Source organism: Theropithecus gelada, chromosome 1 (genome assembly GCF_003255815.1).
Source record: "Theropithecus gelada isolate Dixy chromosome 1, Tgel_1.0, whole genome shotgun sequence".
Classification (NCBI taxonomy): domain Eukaryota; kingdom Metazoa; phylum Chordata; class Mammalia; order Primates; family Cercopithecidae; genus Theropithecus; species Theropithecus gelada.
In genome coordinates, this window is record NC_037668.1 from 121,113,282 (window position 1) to 121,130,149 (window position 16,868).

General features: G+C 37.7%; 1 protein-coding gene and 1 pseudogene across 4 annotated transcripts in view; one reads left to right on the forward strand and one right to left on the reverse strand.

Annotated features, from left to right (window-relative positions):
* Positions 1-16,868, reverse strand: part of FAM69A (family with sequence similarity 69 member A) — a 132,259-nt gene that overhangs the window by 86,757 nt on the left and 28,634 nt on the right. The gene's annotated exons all lie outside the window — the stretch shown is intronic.
* Positions 67-11,903, forward strand: LOC112633409 (annotated as a pseudogene).

Consider the following 16,868-nt stretch of genomic DNA (forward strand, 5'->3'; position numbering starts at 1 on the left):
GAAACCAATTGTGTTTTGGTTTTCAACTGCTATGGAAACACACTCAGGATGGACAAATTGTGAACAATGTCCCAGAAAAAGAGAGCCCAAAGGAGAGAACACAAAGATGACCATATCAGACCAAATCCAGAGGATGTATATAGAAAATGCAATGTGTTTCAAAAAAATTGACAAAAGTATAAGGTAGCATATATAGGCTTACTAATTAGAAAGCAGAATTTGCTAGTAGGGAGTAAAAAAATAAGACTGTTTGCTACATCCTAAGTGCCTTTGAGGACAGGAGGACAACGGAACCTGAGGAACCTGGCTGAGCGGGAGTCAGTCTTGGGCAGGACATCTCTGGAGTGGAAGTACTGTCTGGTGAAAGACCAGCTCCTCAGAGTTGGGCAGTTAGTTAGAACAGGATCCAAAGTCAAGGCTAAAAGTTTGATCCTGCCTCTGTTTTCAAGTATCAAACCAGGGTAGTCACTAAGAAGTGAAAGCAAGTCATCTATAAAAGGTACAAGGAAAGGGACCAGGAGTTCTATCCTCAGCCCTTGGCTCTCCAACCAAAGAACAATTACCCGTAAAGCCCTGAAGCTTGAAGGCCATCAGAATGTGCTCTAATTGTTTGCCTCAGGTTGAAGGTTACTGCACAAATAAATTAAGACTTTACATTTATTGTCTGTTTTCTTTTTGTTTTGTTTTTTTTTTTCCTGGTAGAGCAGTCACAAGGAACTTAATGTCTGTTTTTAAAATTTAAGAATTTTAAATCTAAAAAGTTTAGTGTTTTAAATGTTCCTTTTTACATTGTTTAAGCTAATACTATTGTTTATATAATATTTATGTTCTCTAGTTTAACTGTTTAATTAAAATCTTAATTGTTTCTGGCTTTTGTTTCACTATTTTGTATGCCCTTTTGCTTAGTTAACAGCATTTTAATCAATTTTCCTTTATCTATAGCTTTTTTTAATTGAAAACTACATGCTCATTTCAAAAGTAGAAGATTTAAAAATCACGACAACTTAGTAGTCATTTAATTTTTTAACATTTGAAATATTTCTTTTCAGTTTTTTTGGAGTTTTTTGTTTGTTTGTTTTTTAAGCATTATTGTACTATAATCTTATTTAATTGAACTTCTGGATCTTGTGGTAAATAATGCCTTAGGGAGAGGGTTTACCAGATGAATTATTTTGCCCAACTACACAATTCTGTCTGGGGAGAATAACTCATGAGGGAACTGTTTGCTTTTAAGTGCAATCCAGATGCCAACACGACACACATTCCTGCAGCCTCATCCATGGACTCAGTTCAATCAATGTGGTTTGCTGAGGATTCTAAGAACTCGGGAGAGCCCTGTACTTGCTGGCAGTCCTCTGGAAGTCTGAAGGTGTTTAGTAACATCAATCCTATTCTTAAGTTCATTTTGATTTGTCTTTCAGTCAATTAAAACTTCGTTCATTTGTTTTTGTTCTCCAAGAAGGCTATGTGCACAGCATATTTTGAAACCTGGCATACATGAATGTCTGTAACCTTCAAGAATGAAACAAAATGCAGCCGGTACAACACTCTCCAGTCACAACCTTTTCCCCTGAAAACTTTGGCTCACAAGTTCTGGCACTGGTGATGTAGAAAAGTCTGTCATCCATAGCTACCATCTCCCTCACAGTTTTCATCTCCTTTCTTTTCTTTCCTCTGCATTTACAGAATATTTCTCAAATGTGTTTTCCACATCATTGCTTCAGTACACCTCAGGGTGAATCCTGCTTTTCACTCTCTTCCGTTTATATCTTCACTGCTATTACATGTCCAGTTTACCTGTAGCTTTCCATGTTTATTGTTCCCTTTTCATCTCAGCCTATTTGTTCCTTATACTTTTTGTGTGTGTGTGTTTGTTTTTGCTTTTTTGGGATGGAGTCTCGTTTTGTCGCCTAGGCTGGAGTGCAGTGGCACGATCTTGGCTCACTGCAACCTCTGCCTCCTGGGTTCAAACGATTCTCCTGCCTGCCTCCCGAGTAGCTGGGACTACAGGTGCCCATCACCATGCCCGGCTAATTTTTGTATTTTTAGTAGAGACGGGATTTCACCATATTGGCCAGGCTGGTCTCGAACTCCTGATCTTGTTACCGCCTGCCTTGGCCTCCCAAAGTGCTGGGATTACAAGCATGAGCCACCTCACTCAGCCTGTTCCTTATACTTTTATATTTCAGTTCCACAGAGGCTGTATCTTCCTAAATCAACTAAGGATGCTAGAAAAGTTTTGAAATTTCTTACATGTCTATACTAAATAATTTTCAGAGAGTTGCACTTCCTCTAAATCTTCATAATGATGTTCCCTTTGTTCAGAAAGTTTTATAAGTCCCGTATTGTTATGTGATCTCTCATTTGAGGATGAGAAAAACATCTAGACCTGGTATTTGATAACAAACAGGTATATGAACCACCACTGGCCCCATTCTGTCAACATATGTGCTAGTGAAATCTGCTCTAATCTACAGCTGCATAGTTGATGAGCATAACTTCTAATCTAATTCCCGGTATCTTAACAGGCTTCTATCTGGGGCAGGTCTGCTAAACTCAAATCCAATCATCAGGCTTAGTGTTACACAGAAATGATGGAATATTTAGAAACAAAACAAAACAAAACAAAAACAAAACTACAATCTCCGGCATATTACTTGAGACTCTTCATTATAAGTCGATGGAAAATCTATCTCTAATTGGCTTCAACTGAAACAGAATTTAGGGACTCAAATAACATACTTCTCCATTTATTTACACCTTTTTAAATTTCTCTCAGCAGTATTTTATACTTTTCGGTGTAGAGGTGTGCCTGTTTGTTAAATTTATTCTTAAGTATTTTGGTGCTATTAAAAGACAACTGGTTTTTAAATCTTATTTAAGTAAAAATACAATTAATTTTTTATTGCCCTTCTATCTCAAGACTTTGTTAAGTTTACTTATTGTTTACAGTACTTTTAAAATTGATTCCTTAGGATATTATACTATATAAATAGTTTGAGAATAGGGCGTTTTTACTTCTTCCTTTTTAATCTTTATTTTTTTACTTCTCCTTGCCTTATTGCATTGGCAAGGACATTCAGAAAAATGTTGAGTAGAAATTTTGGGAATGGTATCCTTGCCTGTGGAGCACCCAATTCTGTCGCTGTTCGAGGCATCACTGTGTAACCCGCACAGTCCTAGGGAGACTGAACAAAGCGGGGGCAAATGCGGGAATAAAAGACAAAGACAAAAGAGTGTATTTGGAAGAAGGGGTGGGGGGCACCTTGCCTCTAGTGGACAAGGGCCCTGAGCTTTACACAGCCCTTCGTATTTATTAAGCAAAAGAGATAGTGAGAAGTGGGGTGGAAGAAGGGGTCAGCTGCTCGGTCCAGAGTAGGCTTGCAAGACTGCATTCCTTGAACAACAGGCTCTAGATGTCACAGTAGATAACCTCAGTGCCAGGGAATGACTGCCTCCAGCAAACCTGTCGGCAGGAGCAGTTGTGAGTTTGCTCACATCCTGCATTCATGATAAATAGTTTGTTGTTAGATCATGTAGCCTCCAGTGGAATGCTGAGTTGGTCATGTCCCATGGGCCTTCGGCTCCCTGCCCTTGCCTTGTTCCAGGTTTTAAAGGCATAGTCCTCAGGGGCTTATTATTAAGAATGATGTTAGCTGAAGGCATGTTGTAGATGCCCTTTATCAGACTGATGAAACTATCTTCTAATTCCAGTTTACTGAATTTTATTTAAGCCCCATGCTGATTTTGGTCAAATGCTTTTTCTGTGTCTATTGAGATGGCCACATTTCTTTTCCTTATCATTAATATGGTGGATTACATTTATTTATTTTCAAATACAAAACCAATCTTATATTCCTGGGATAAAACCCATTTGATCATGTTCTATTAATTCTTTTATTTATAGCTGGATTCAATTTGTTAATATTTTGTTAAAGAGTTTTATGTATGTTCATAAGAGATTTTTAACTTTTCATAATATCTTTACTAGATTTTAGTATGTGAATTACACTAGCCTCACAAAATTAGTTGATAAGTTATTTCTTCTTCCTTTATTTTCTGAAGCCGTTTGTTAGATTTTACAGTCTCTTTCATAAATGTCTGAGAATTCACTTGTGATACTCTCTGGGCCTGAAGTTTTCTCGGTAGGAATGTTTTCTATCACAAAGCGAATTTCTTTGACACACAAAAGACTATTCAGTTTTTTGGGTTTTTTGTTTGTTTTTTGGTTTTTGGGGTTTTTTTTGAGACAAGAGTCTCGCTCTGCCACCCAGGCTGGAGTGCAGTGGCACGATCTCAGCTCACTGCAACCTCCACCTCCCAAATGCAAGTAATTTTCCTGCCTCAGCCTCCCGAGTAGCTGGTATTACAGGCGTGTACCACCATGCCTGGCTTATTTTTGTATTTTTAGTAGAGACGGGGTTTCACCATGTTGGCCTGGCTGGTCTTGAACTTCTGACCTCGTGATCCACCCTCCTCGGCCTCCCGAAGTGCTGGGATTACAGGCGTGAGCCACCGTGCCCAGCCAAGACTATTCAGTTTTTAAATTTAATTTTGTGTCAGTTTTGGAAAGTTACATTTTTCCAGGAATTTGTTTCATCGAAGGCATCAAATTTATTGGCATAAAGTTGTTTTTCGAATTTGATTATCTTTTTGAAGTTTACAGATACATAATGATGCTCCTCCTTCATTATCAGTATTGGTACAATGAGCTTTTTCTAGGGGTTTTCAATTTTTTTTATCTTTTGAAAAAACCCATTTTGGTTTTATTTATTGTTTCTATTGCCTATTTTCTAATTAACTGCCATCTGCTATTGTCTTTACTTTCTTCTTTCTTGGGTTTAATTTGCTTATTTTTTTCCAGCTTCTGGTAACTTAAATATTACATTTTAATACTTCTTCCTTTCTAATATGAACAATTAAAGCTATAAATTTCTCTGTAAGCAATGCTTTAACTGCATCCCCAAAATGCTAACACATTTTTTATTATCATTCAGTTCAAAATATTTTCAGAAATATACCGTTTAATTTCTAAGTCTTTGGAGATTTTCCAAATATCTTTTTGTTACTGACTTATAGTTTAATTCAGTTGTAATCAGAAAACATACTCTGTTAGATCTCAATCTTCTGAAACTTGTAAAGTACTTGTTTCACGGCCCTGGATATGGTCTATCTTGGTAAAAGTTCCATGGTACCTAAAAAGACTGTTTATTCTGTATTTGTTGGGTATTAGGTTCTATAAATATTAACTGGGGCAAGCTGGTTAACAGTGCTATTAAAATCTTCTCTATCTGTACAGACTTTTGGCCTAGTTGTTCTACTAACTGCTCTAAAAGGGATATGAAAATCTCCAAGTATGACTGTAGACTTGAATCCTTTCTTCCATCTGTCAGTTTTATGCTTTATGTATTTTGAAGCTAATTAGGCATATATACATTTGGGATTATGTCTCTCTGATATATTGAGTTTTAAAAATTATAAAATGTCCCTGTTTATCTCTGGTAGTACTCCTTGAAGTCCATCTTTTCCATTATTAAAATATCTATTCTAACTCTATTTATGTTTACATGGTATATCCTTTTCCATCCTTTTACTTTGAAGCTTTGTACCTTTTTGTTAAGTGCATGCCTTGTAGACAGTTTATAGTTGGGTAATGCTTTTATCCAACTTGACAATCTCTATCTTTTAATTGTAATGTTAAGTCGATTTACATTTAATTTGGCTGGATTTGGCTGGACTGGCCATTTTAGTGTTTTCTATTTGTCTCATCTGTTTGCTGTTTCTCTGTTCCTCTTTTGGGGTGAACTGAAAAAAAATTCAGTATTGTCTTTTAAAAACAGCTTTATTGAAATACAACTCATATTACAATTCACCGATTTAAAGTATAGAATTCAATGTTTTGTTGTTGTTGTTGTTTTGAGACAGGGTTTTGTTTTGTCGCCTAGGATGGAGTGCAGTGGCGATCATAGCCCCACAAAGTCACAGCCTTGATCTTCTGTGCACAAGTGATCCTCCCATCTCAGTTTCCCAAATAGTTGGGACTACAGGTGCATGTCACCACGCCCAGTTAATTTTTTTTTTTTTTAATAGAGATGAGATCTTACTGTGTTGCCCAGGCTGGTCTCAAGGTCTCAAACTCCTGGGCTCAAGCAATTCTCCCACCTCGCCTCCCCAAGTGCTGGGGTTACAGGCATGAGCCACTGCGCCTGGCCCAATTCAATGTTTTAAAAACTATATTCATAGGGTTGTAAAAACATCACCACAATCTAATTATAGATCATTTTCATCCCCTTCAAAGAAACCCTGTACTCATTAGCTGTCCTTCCCCTTATTCCCCCAGCCCAAAGCAACTACGAATCAACTCTCTTTCTCTATAGATGTGCTTATTCTAGATGTTTTATATAAATGATAATACAATATGTGGTCTTCTGTGACTGGCTTTTTTCACTTAACATAACTTTTCAAGATTCATCCATGTTACAACATGAATCAGTACTTCATTTCTTTTTATTGCTGAACAATATGCCACTGTACGGATATACTACATTTTATTTTTCCATTCGTCAACTGATGGACATTTGGATTGTTTCCACTTTTTTACTATTTTAAATAAGGCTGCTATTAACATCCATGTATATGTTTTTCTGTGGATGTGGGTTTTCATTTCCATTGGGTATATATCTAGGAGTAGAACTGCTGGGTCTTATGTAACTCTATATTTGACTTGTTAAAAAACTACTAAACTATTTTACAAAGTAGCTGCAATATTGCACACTTCCACTAGCAGTGTATGAGTTCCTATTTCTCCACATCCTTGTGAACACTTGTTATTGTTCTATCTTTTTTATTATAGTCATCCTAGTGGATGTAAACTAGTATTTTGTGAGCCTTTATTGTCCTTTGCTGAACTCTTTGTACTTTTGTTTTACTGGTTGCTTTAGAAATTAAAATATACATCCATAACTAATACAATCTACAGTTAATGCTGTACCAATAAACACTAAATATAGATGTCTGTAACAGCAAAATTCTATTTATCCCAGTCCTTTGTGCTACTGTTATAAACCCTACAAAACAGTGCTTTAATTTTTCTTTAACCATTAGTATGTCTTTTAAAGAAATTAAGAAAATAATCTATAGTCTTTCATATTTATTCACTGATTTGCCATTTCTATTGATCTTCATTCATTTCTGAAGATATGAGTTACCAGTTAGTGTCATTTGCAGTGTTATTTCTAGTATTAGTTCTTCAGCCTGAAGAACTTATTTTAGCATTTCTTATATTACAGGTCTGCTGGTGAAGAATTCTTGTTTTTCTCTGAAAAATATCTTTAGTTAACCTTCATTCCTGAAGACTAGTTTTTCTGGATATGTAATTCTAGAGGCCGGGTATGGTAGCACATGCCTGTAATCCCAGCACTTTGTAAGGCCAAGGTGGGCAGATAGCTTGAACTCGGGGGTTTGAGACTAGGCTGCCCAGCATGGCAAAACCCCGACTCTACTAAAAATACAAAAATCAGCTGGGCGTGGTGATACATGCCTGTAATCCCAGTTACTTGGAAGGCTGAGGCATGACAATTGCTTGAATTCAGGAGATGGAGGTTGCAGTGAGCCAAGATTGCACCACTGCATGCCAGTCTGGGTGACAGAGTGAGACCCTGACTCAAAAAAAAAAAAAGAAAAAAAAAAAAAAATTCTAGAGTGGCACATTATTTCTTGTAGAAATCTAATGATGTAATGCCATTGTTTTTGGCCTCCACTGTGTCTAATGAGAAGTCAGTTGTAATTATGTATTATTGCTCCCCTGTGTGTAAAGGGTTGTTCTTCTCTCACTGCAGCCAAGATTTCAGCAGTTTTATTAAAATGTATTTGATGTGGTTAACTTTGTGCTTATTCTTCTTGGGGTTTGTTAAGCTTCCTGGATCTATAAGTTGATATTTTTTCACCAAATTTTACTGTTGGTGAAATTTTCTCAAAATTTTTTGCCCCATTTTCTCTCTTTGCTCTTTTAGGAACTCTACTTACATGTATGCTTAGACTGCTTGCTAGTGTCCTAGAGGTCTCATAGGCTCTATCTAGTTTTCATGAGTCTTTTTTCTCTCTGCTCTTTGAGTGTTTTCTATTGATGTCTTCAAGTTAATTGACTCTTTGATGTCCCAAATCTGCTGTAAGGTCCATTTTTCATTTCAGTTATTATACTTTAGTGTTTTATAATTTTCACTTTTAAAAAGTGTCTCTTGGGAGGCCAAGGTGGGTGGATCACCTGAGGTCTGGGATTCGGCACCAGCCTGGCCAACACGGTGAAACCCTGTCTCTACTAAAAATAAAAAAATTAGCCAGGTGTGGTGGTACATGCTTTTAATCCCAGCTACTCAGGAGGCTGAGGCAGGAGAATAGCTAGAACCTGGGAAGCAGAGCTTGCAGTGAGCTGAAACCACACCACTGCACTCCAGCCTGGGCAACAGAGTGAGGCTCCATCTCAAAGGAAAAAAAAAAAGGAAAAAAGAAAAAATTTCCCTTTCTCTGTTTGAGGTTTTCTACTTGTTCAATTACTATATACATATTTTCTTTCATAGTCCTTAAGCATATTTATAATGACTACTTTTTTTTTTTTTTTTTTTTTTTTTTTTTGAGACGGAGTCTTGCTCTGCCGCCCAGGCTGGAGTACAGTGGCCGGATCTCAGCTCACTGCAAGCTCCGCCTCCCGGGTTCACGCCATTCTCCTGCCTCGGCCTCCCGAGTAGCTGGGACTACAGGCGCCCGCCACCTCGCCCGGCTAGTTTTTTGTATTTTTTAGTAGAGACGGGGTTTCACCGTGTTAGCCAGGATGGTCTCGATCTCCTGACCTCGTGATCCGCCCATCTCGGCCTCCCAAAGTGCTGGGATTACAGGCTTGAGCCACCGCGCCCGGCCTACTTTTCTTTTCAACGTTGTTACGTTTTCCTGTTTCTTCACATGTCTAGTGATTTTTGGATTGGTTCTTACATATTATGTATAATATGTTGTCATGACTCTGGATTCTGTTACATTCCTCTGAAGATGGATCTTTGTTCTAGCAGGCAGTTAATTTGGTGGGACTCTCAATTTCCAAATTCTGTCTCCCCTGCCATCAGCATCTGTTGAAACCTCTTCTCTGTTCTTTTGGCTTCCAGGTGCTGCTTTTTCATTGCATTTCCTGGGCCTCCCCACACATATGAAGGAGTTGGGCAGATGTTAAATGCAGGTTTGGTGACTAATCTTTCTGCATCTCCTCCCCTTCCAAGATTTTTTGCCTAAGTCTCTGGCTGCTCTACTAGTCCTGAGCCCTGTTACCCAAGATTTCTGCCTCTGGAGCCAGGCATAGACTGGGGAGGACCTTCAGGGGCAAGTTCCTTCCTTTCAGATTGAGTTTATCTTTTCTTTCACTTCCTTTCCAGTGCCTTTAAATAGCTGTTGCAAATATATAAATGTATATATGTAATTTTTAAATCTACATTTCAATAATCTTTATCTGTGGGAGGTTAGTGTGAGTAATCTATTATGCCATCACCAGCAGATGAAATAATCAGTGATGTTTTGATTCAGTGTCTCACACTGGGAGAATTTTTTGGATTCTTCATTCACCTTTCAGAGGTTCATCTTTATCCTGGCTGACTTTCCAAGTTGTCACAAGATGGAACCAGCAGCTTTCAGAGCTACATGCTTCCATCTTCAAAACCAGAGAAGGAAGAAAGAGCCGAACCATCAAACGTGGTCCTGGGCTTCACTCCAACTAAACAAATTTTTAGAAAACATAACCACCCCTGAACCAAGCACTGTGGCCAGTAGAATGCTATGAGCCGACTGGCTTAGGCTTGGGTCATTGGTCATCTTCTCCCTCTGGCCCTATTCCTTGTTTCTGACTCCCTGAAGGCCTATAACCCCACTTACAGGTCCCTGTTGCTTTTGTAAGCCAGGGGAGTGATGCTGTGGAATACTCTTCCTCAAGGGCAGCATGGCCTTTTGTGGCTCCCAATTTTAAGGACACAGGTCAATTGCAATTCTCTGACTTTCACAAGCCTGAAGTCTTTTCTCTTCACCTCATATAGCACTTAAAAGTATGGTTCCCACTCCCCATTGGCCATTTTGGCTTTAGCTCTCTTTCATATCTGGGTTTGAGTTTCCTTGTCACTTCTGGTATCTGGAGATTTCCTTTGTCTGCTTTCAAACTTAATCAGGTAGTAATAATAATAATAAAAAAAAACTGAGAAAGGGAGCTTATATTTTATCCAGCATTTCTATGTATTTGAAGAAGAAAAAAAGAGGAATCGTCTCATATTAACTAAATCAGAAACTTTCCTTAGCCTTCAGGATATAGAACCAATTCTAATTTATTTAACACAGAGGGCCCTTCATGGTATCATTTACCCTCTTAGTTTCATGACCTGAATACCCTCAAATGCAATCTTTTCTTTTGCGAAGGAAAGAACTTTTTGTAATTCTCTGTTCATGCCATGCCATTTCTTCTTTCCATGCCTTTTCTGATACTGTTTACTCTATATAGAATATTATCTCCCCAAGGTGCCCACGCCCTCACACACAATTTTTTATCTAGTCAACTGATACTCATTCTAAAAGTCTCCAACTAAACATGGCTTCTTAAAAGCCTTTTCTATCTCTCCCTCCCCTATACCAACTAAGACTAAGACGGTCCCTTCCTGGGGTCCTGTAACACTCTATACACACTTCTGAAATACAAATATCACTCCAATTGCTGAATTACTTTTCCCACTAGACTACATTCCTTGAAAGAAATATGTCTTACGTAATTGATTACTTCTAGTACTTCATTCTTTGTTTGGCACATATTAGATATTTGACAAATGTTTGTTGAATGAATGGAGAGACAGATTCTTTTTTCTTTTTTTAAAAAAATTAATAGATTTATTCTTTAGAGCAATTTTTTTTGGTTTACAGAAAAACTGAACAGAAAGTACAAAGTTCTCATATAACTGGCAAAACCTGGAAGTAACCAAGATGTCCTTCAGTAGGTGGATGATACATAAACTCTGGTACATCAGACAATGGACAATTATTTAGCAATAAAAAGAAATGAGCTGGCCCCTCACCCCATGTGCAGACCCCACCACTGGAAGGCCTGGTGCCCACACCATATCAAAGATAAAAGAGACTGAGTGCAGAAGAAAAGAGAGCCTGCATGATGGAAACATTTTTTAAAACAAAAGATGTATTTCAATTAAAAGAGATGGAGAAGGCCAGGCGCAGTGGCTCACGCCTGTAATAGTAGCACTTTTGGGAGGTTGATGCAGGAGGACTACTTGAGGCCAGGAGTTGAAGATCAACCTGGCCAACCTAGCGAGACTCATCTCTTAAAAAAAAAAAAAAAAAAAAAAAAGACATGGAGAAGACTGCTCCCAAAGAGAAAGGCATTACTGCTGTGTTAGTAAAAGAAAAAAGTCCTTCAAAGTTTAGTTGATAATGATATGGTTGGTGAGAGAACTGGAACTTCTCATTATTATCAGGCTTTTCCAAGTAAAATTCTTCATGCAAGGACCTGTAAATTGGAGGTTCTGAAATCTCAGTTGTTTCAGAGAATCCAAAAGCATGCAAACTTACAGAAAAGCATCAGAAAAACTAAAATTGGCCAACATGAGATGAAGGAGTGAACCATGCTAGCCAAAGAGTATTCTTCACTCTGGGATCAAAGGGAACAGCTAAAGACAGAAGTTGAAAAATGCAAATAATGTGACCCGCAAGTTGTTGAAGAAATACATCAGGCAAATAAAGTACTTGTTAACAGATGGACTGATAACATATTTGCAATAAAATCTTGGGCCAAAAGAAAATTTGGGTTTGAAGAAAACAAAATTGATAAAACTTCTGGAATTCCAGAAGACTTTGAGTACATTGACTAAAATATACCATGGTGGTAAAGAATCTATGAGCTCATAAACATGCAAATTTTTAAATATTATCCAACTAGGCTGGGTACAGTGGCTCACACCTGTAATCCCAGCACTTTGGGAGGCTGAGGCAGGAGAATCACAAGGTCAGGAGATCGAGACCATCCTGGCTAACATGGTGAAACCCCAGCTCTACTAAAAATACAAAAAATAAAAAATAAAAATTAGCCGGGTGTGGTGGCACACTCCTGTAGTCCCAGCCACTCGGGAGCCTGAGGCAGGATAATCACTTAAACCTGGGATGCAGAGGTTGCAGTGAGCTGAGATCATGCCATTGCACTCCAGCCTAGGCGACAGAGTCTTTTGAGACAGAGACTCTGTCTCAAAAAAAAAATTTAAAAATTTAAAAAATATTATCCAACTAAATGTACTGAATTGTCTTTTACCTATAACAGTGTTTGTCATTTTATTAAAGTATAAAATGTAAAAAAGAGAAAGAAATGAACCATCAAGCCATGAAAAGACATAGAGAAATCTTAAATGTGTATTCCTTTTGTAGTAATTTTAAGATTTTAGAAAATTATTTGTCAGACATACCCTACCTGATTAAATGTGTATTCCTAAGTGAAAGAAGCCAATCTGAAAAGGCCACATACATACTGCGGAATGCCAACTATATAATATTCCAGAAAAGGCAACAGTAAAAACATCAGTGGTTGTTAGGGGTTGGAGGGATGAACAGGTGGAGCACCAAGGATTTTTAGGGCAGTGAAACTACTCTGTTTGATAATAATATAATGGTGGATACATGCCATTATACACTTGTCAAAACCCAAAGAATGTACATCAAGAGTAAACCCTAATGTAAACTATGGGCTTCTGGATAATGATGTGTCAATGTAGGTTTGTCAATTGTAACATATGTACCACTCTGGTGAGGGATGTTGATAGTCAGGGAGGCTGTACATGTGTGGTGCAGAGGGGTATATGACAATGCTCTGCTTAATTTTGTCACAAATTTTAAATTGCTCTAAAAATTATATTTTTTAAAAATATGAAAGAGCTAAATATACATCTCAAGAAGAAGAAAAAGAACAGAAAAACAAACAAACCCCCCCAAAACCCAAGAAGTAGAAGGAAAGAAATAATAAAGATAGAAACTAATAAAACAGAACATAAAATAAAAATCAACACAACTAAAACTTTATCCCTTTGAAAAGTTCTAAGAAGAAATTGAAAAGGTGAATAGTTTCTATTATCTAAAAACCACAGAAGGAAAAAGTATCAGGGAGGCAGGCATGATCAATAGTATATAATGCCATAACAAAGTAAAGTACAATTAATATTGAAAACTGCCCGGTGTGTGGCTCCCATCTGTAATCTCAATGCTTTGGGAGGCCAAGGCAGGAAGATTGCTGGAGGCCAGGATTTTGAGACCAGCCTGGGCAATATAGCAAGACCTTGTTTCTTAAAAAAAGGAAAAGAAAACTGCCTGATCTAACAATAAGGAGATCACTGATAACTTGGGCAAGAATAATTTAAGTGGAATGGAATGAAGTAGAACAAGTCTCTAAAAGTAAAAAAAAAAAAAAAAAAAAAAAAAAAATCCCAGATGTGTTGACATTAATGCTGACATATATCTGCAAGAAGCTAGATTTGATTTATCTTTACCTTTGCACAGTGCCTCACATATCACTGCCTGCAACACTATTTGCTGAATTAATTTAGTTGGATGGAAAAGAAAGGACCACACATAAAGAGCTTTAAATGTTTGACAGTATTGAGGCTTAAATGAAGAAGTTTTAAGATTTCTAAACAGATAAACAGTCTGATGTTTAAAGAAGATTAATCTGGATGTTAGCTTAAGACTTTTAAAGGGAATACTGAGGAAAGGGAGACTAGTTAGGAAGTTGTTGCAGCAATCTAGGCCCTTCTGGATTAGGATAGGCCAACAGCAGTGACGATAAAAGGGTAAAATTTGAGACATTATGAAAGTAAACTCCTTAGGATTTGTCAACAAACAGATATGAAAGTTAGAAGAAAAAGATGTTAAAGGTTTGAAAGACTGAAAAACTTGGCCGGGTGCGGTGGCTCAAGCCTGTAATCCCAGCACTTTGGGAGGCCGAGACGGGCGGATCACGAGGTCAGGAGATCGAGACCATCCTGGCTAACCTGGTGAAACCCCGTCTCTACTAAAAAATACAAAAAACTAGCCGGGCGAGGTGGCGGGCGCCTGTAGTCCCAGCTACTCGGGAGGCTGAGGCAGGAGAATGGCGTAAACCCGGGAGGCGGTGCTTGCAGTGAGCTGAGATCTGGCCACTGCACTCCAGCCTGGGCGAGAGAGCAAGACTCCGTCTCAAAAAAAAAAAAAAAAAAAAGAAAGACTGAAAAACTTAATAAAGAACAAAGGTCAGTGGTAACACACAATGGCATTTTAACTAAATGCAACCTCAACTGGATCTATTCCTACGGTTTAAGAAATTCAGGTTTTTAATTTTCAGCATACAACTTTTGGTCACAAAATAAATTTTCTTGAACAAATGAATTTTAAATCTAGATGTAAACTGAGATCTTTATAAATGAATAAAAAAAACAGTGGAGAATTTATTCAAATTCATATACTTCTATATTTATTTCCAGAAGGCAAGATAATGGGATAGTTTTGAAATATCTAGTAGAATATGCCAATTTTTCATAAAAGAAAAGTTTTTTTTCTTAACAGTTTAAATCTAGGAAACTAGTTTAAAATCAAAAAGTTATGCATGAGAAAAGCTAAAATGACAAATCTGGCAAGATATCTACTTTTATATACATATATCAGAAGTTTTCTATTTGTGGAAACATGCAAACTCGCATAGTTCAAATGTATTTCCTGAGTCAGCATATACTGGAAGGTTTCTCACCTGCCTCTTTTCATCTTATTTTGGCTCACCTTCTCCCTCAAAACATCTTGAAACATAGATACTGTGGAAACAAATGAAAATGATCTATCTCTGAAAGCATTCAGAATCAAATAGCTCAGCATTCCTCTTCTTTTTCACTAAACTGTGCTCTGCACCACAAAATTAAACAGACATCCCTAGGGATACAGATTTGCCAAGAGTGTTCCTGGCAAAAATAAAACCTGGCCTTTCTCCAGACTGCTATACATGGACAACAATGGAAGTTCTACGAATGGAGATTGATTGCTGGCTGGCTGGCGGGTCTGTGGTTACTTACTAGTGTCAAGATGAAGAATATTAGGCACAGATCATTTTCATGTCCAAAGACTTCTGAAAAATGTGCTCTGCCTGACTTCTCACATTCAACAAAGTGAGAGTTATCTACTGAAGAAACAGTTATAATTCTAGCTCTATTCCTTTAAGTGTTAGACTAGCAAACTGAAGCCCAGCGAAGGTGGGTCATTTGCCCAGAATCATACAGCTAGTTGGTGACAGGACAAAACACAGGTCTTGAGATTCCCAGTTCAATATTTCCACCTCTCTATTGAGCAACACTACTCTCTAAATAATACTAAAAAGAATGTGTTGCTCATGTCTTAAACTCTTTTAATCTAAGTCATTTCATAACTTGACATTCCTGTTTGGTATTTTGCTAGAAATTGCAATATACTTTTATTTTGTGAGATACTATACATTAATATAACAGTTTTTTGAAGAACTATGTATTTTAAGTCCCAGAATCACCAAAATAAAATGAGATTAGAAATGGTTTTAAAACTATTAAAACGCAATTAATAAATTCTGAATCTTTAAACTTGGGGAGATTCTTTAAAAATTATGGCTGAACATATTTAAAAGCAGAGAGGGGTACTGGAATCAAGGTCACAAGACCAGGATTTAAGTGCTATCCCTGCTACTGACTAGCTGCATGACCTGAGCATGTTTCCTCCTTATCTATAAAATGAACAGGGTCAATCAGGGTTGCTGAAATCAGTTTTATCATTTAAAATACAGTTCCAGACAACTCAAGGATAAGATCTTTATCTTATCCTTATTATATTATAACGTGTTCAAATAATTGAGCAAAAAAAAAAAAAACAAAAAACCCTCACTATTCTATACCTAACTAACTAAAGACAATAAAACACAGGAAATGGCTGGGCATGGTGGCTCATGCCTGTAATCCCAGCACTTTGGAAGGCTGAGGTGGGAGGATCGATCACCTGGGCCCAAGAGTTCAAGGTTGCAATGAGCTATAATCATGCCACTGCATTCCTGCCTGGGCAACAGAGAGAGACTTCATCTCAAAAAGAAAAACAAAAGAACAATAACAACAACAAAAAAACCTCACAGGAAACATCATCTCTACTATAAAAAAGCTGTAGATTTGGCTCTGCATAGAGTCAGCAAGAAAAACAATGTCAGAAAAATGCAGTACACAGTTGAAGTTATGGAAATCTGGATCACATCTTTCTGCATTCATTTAACTAAATAGGCAGCTTTGAAAACCTAAGTATAGTTTTTCTGAAGGGGAAACAGAAGGAGAACATAAAAGAAGCTCAGAGAAGCTGGGCATTGTGGCTCATGCCTGTAATCCCAACATTCTGAGAGGCCAGGGCAGGCGGATCACCTGAGGTCAGGAGTTTGAGACCAGCCTGACCAACAAGGAGAAACCCCGACTCTACTAAAAATACAAAAATTAGCCAGGCATAATGGTGCACACCTGTAATCCCAGGTACTCGGGAGGCTGAGGCAGGAGTTCTCCTATTGCTTGAACCCAGGAGGAGGTTGCAGTGAGCCAAGATCACACCACTGCACTCCAGCCTGGGCAACAAGAACGAAACTCCGTCTCAAAAAAAAAAAAAAAAAAAAAAGAAAAAGAAAAAGAAAAAAGAAAGAAGCTCAGAGAAGTTGTTTTAGTCCAGTTCTGCCAGACCCTCCACAGCAAGTACCATGCAGCACTATCAGACATCAAGACCCTTTATCCATTGCTTTACTGAGTGCTGTTATACATGGTCCTGGACGATTTGAACCTGTTTAATAA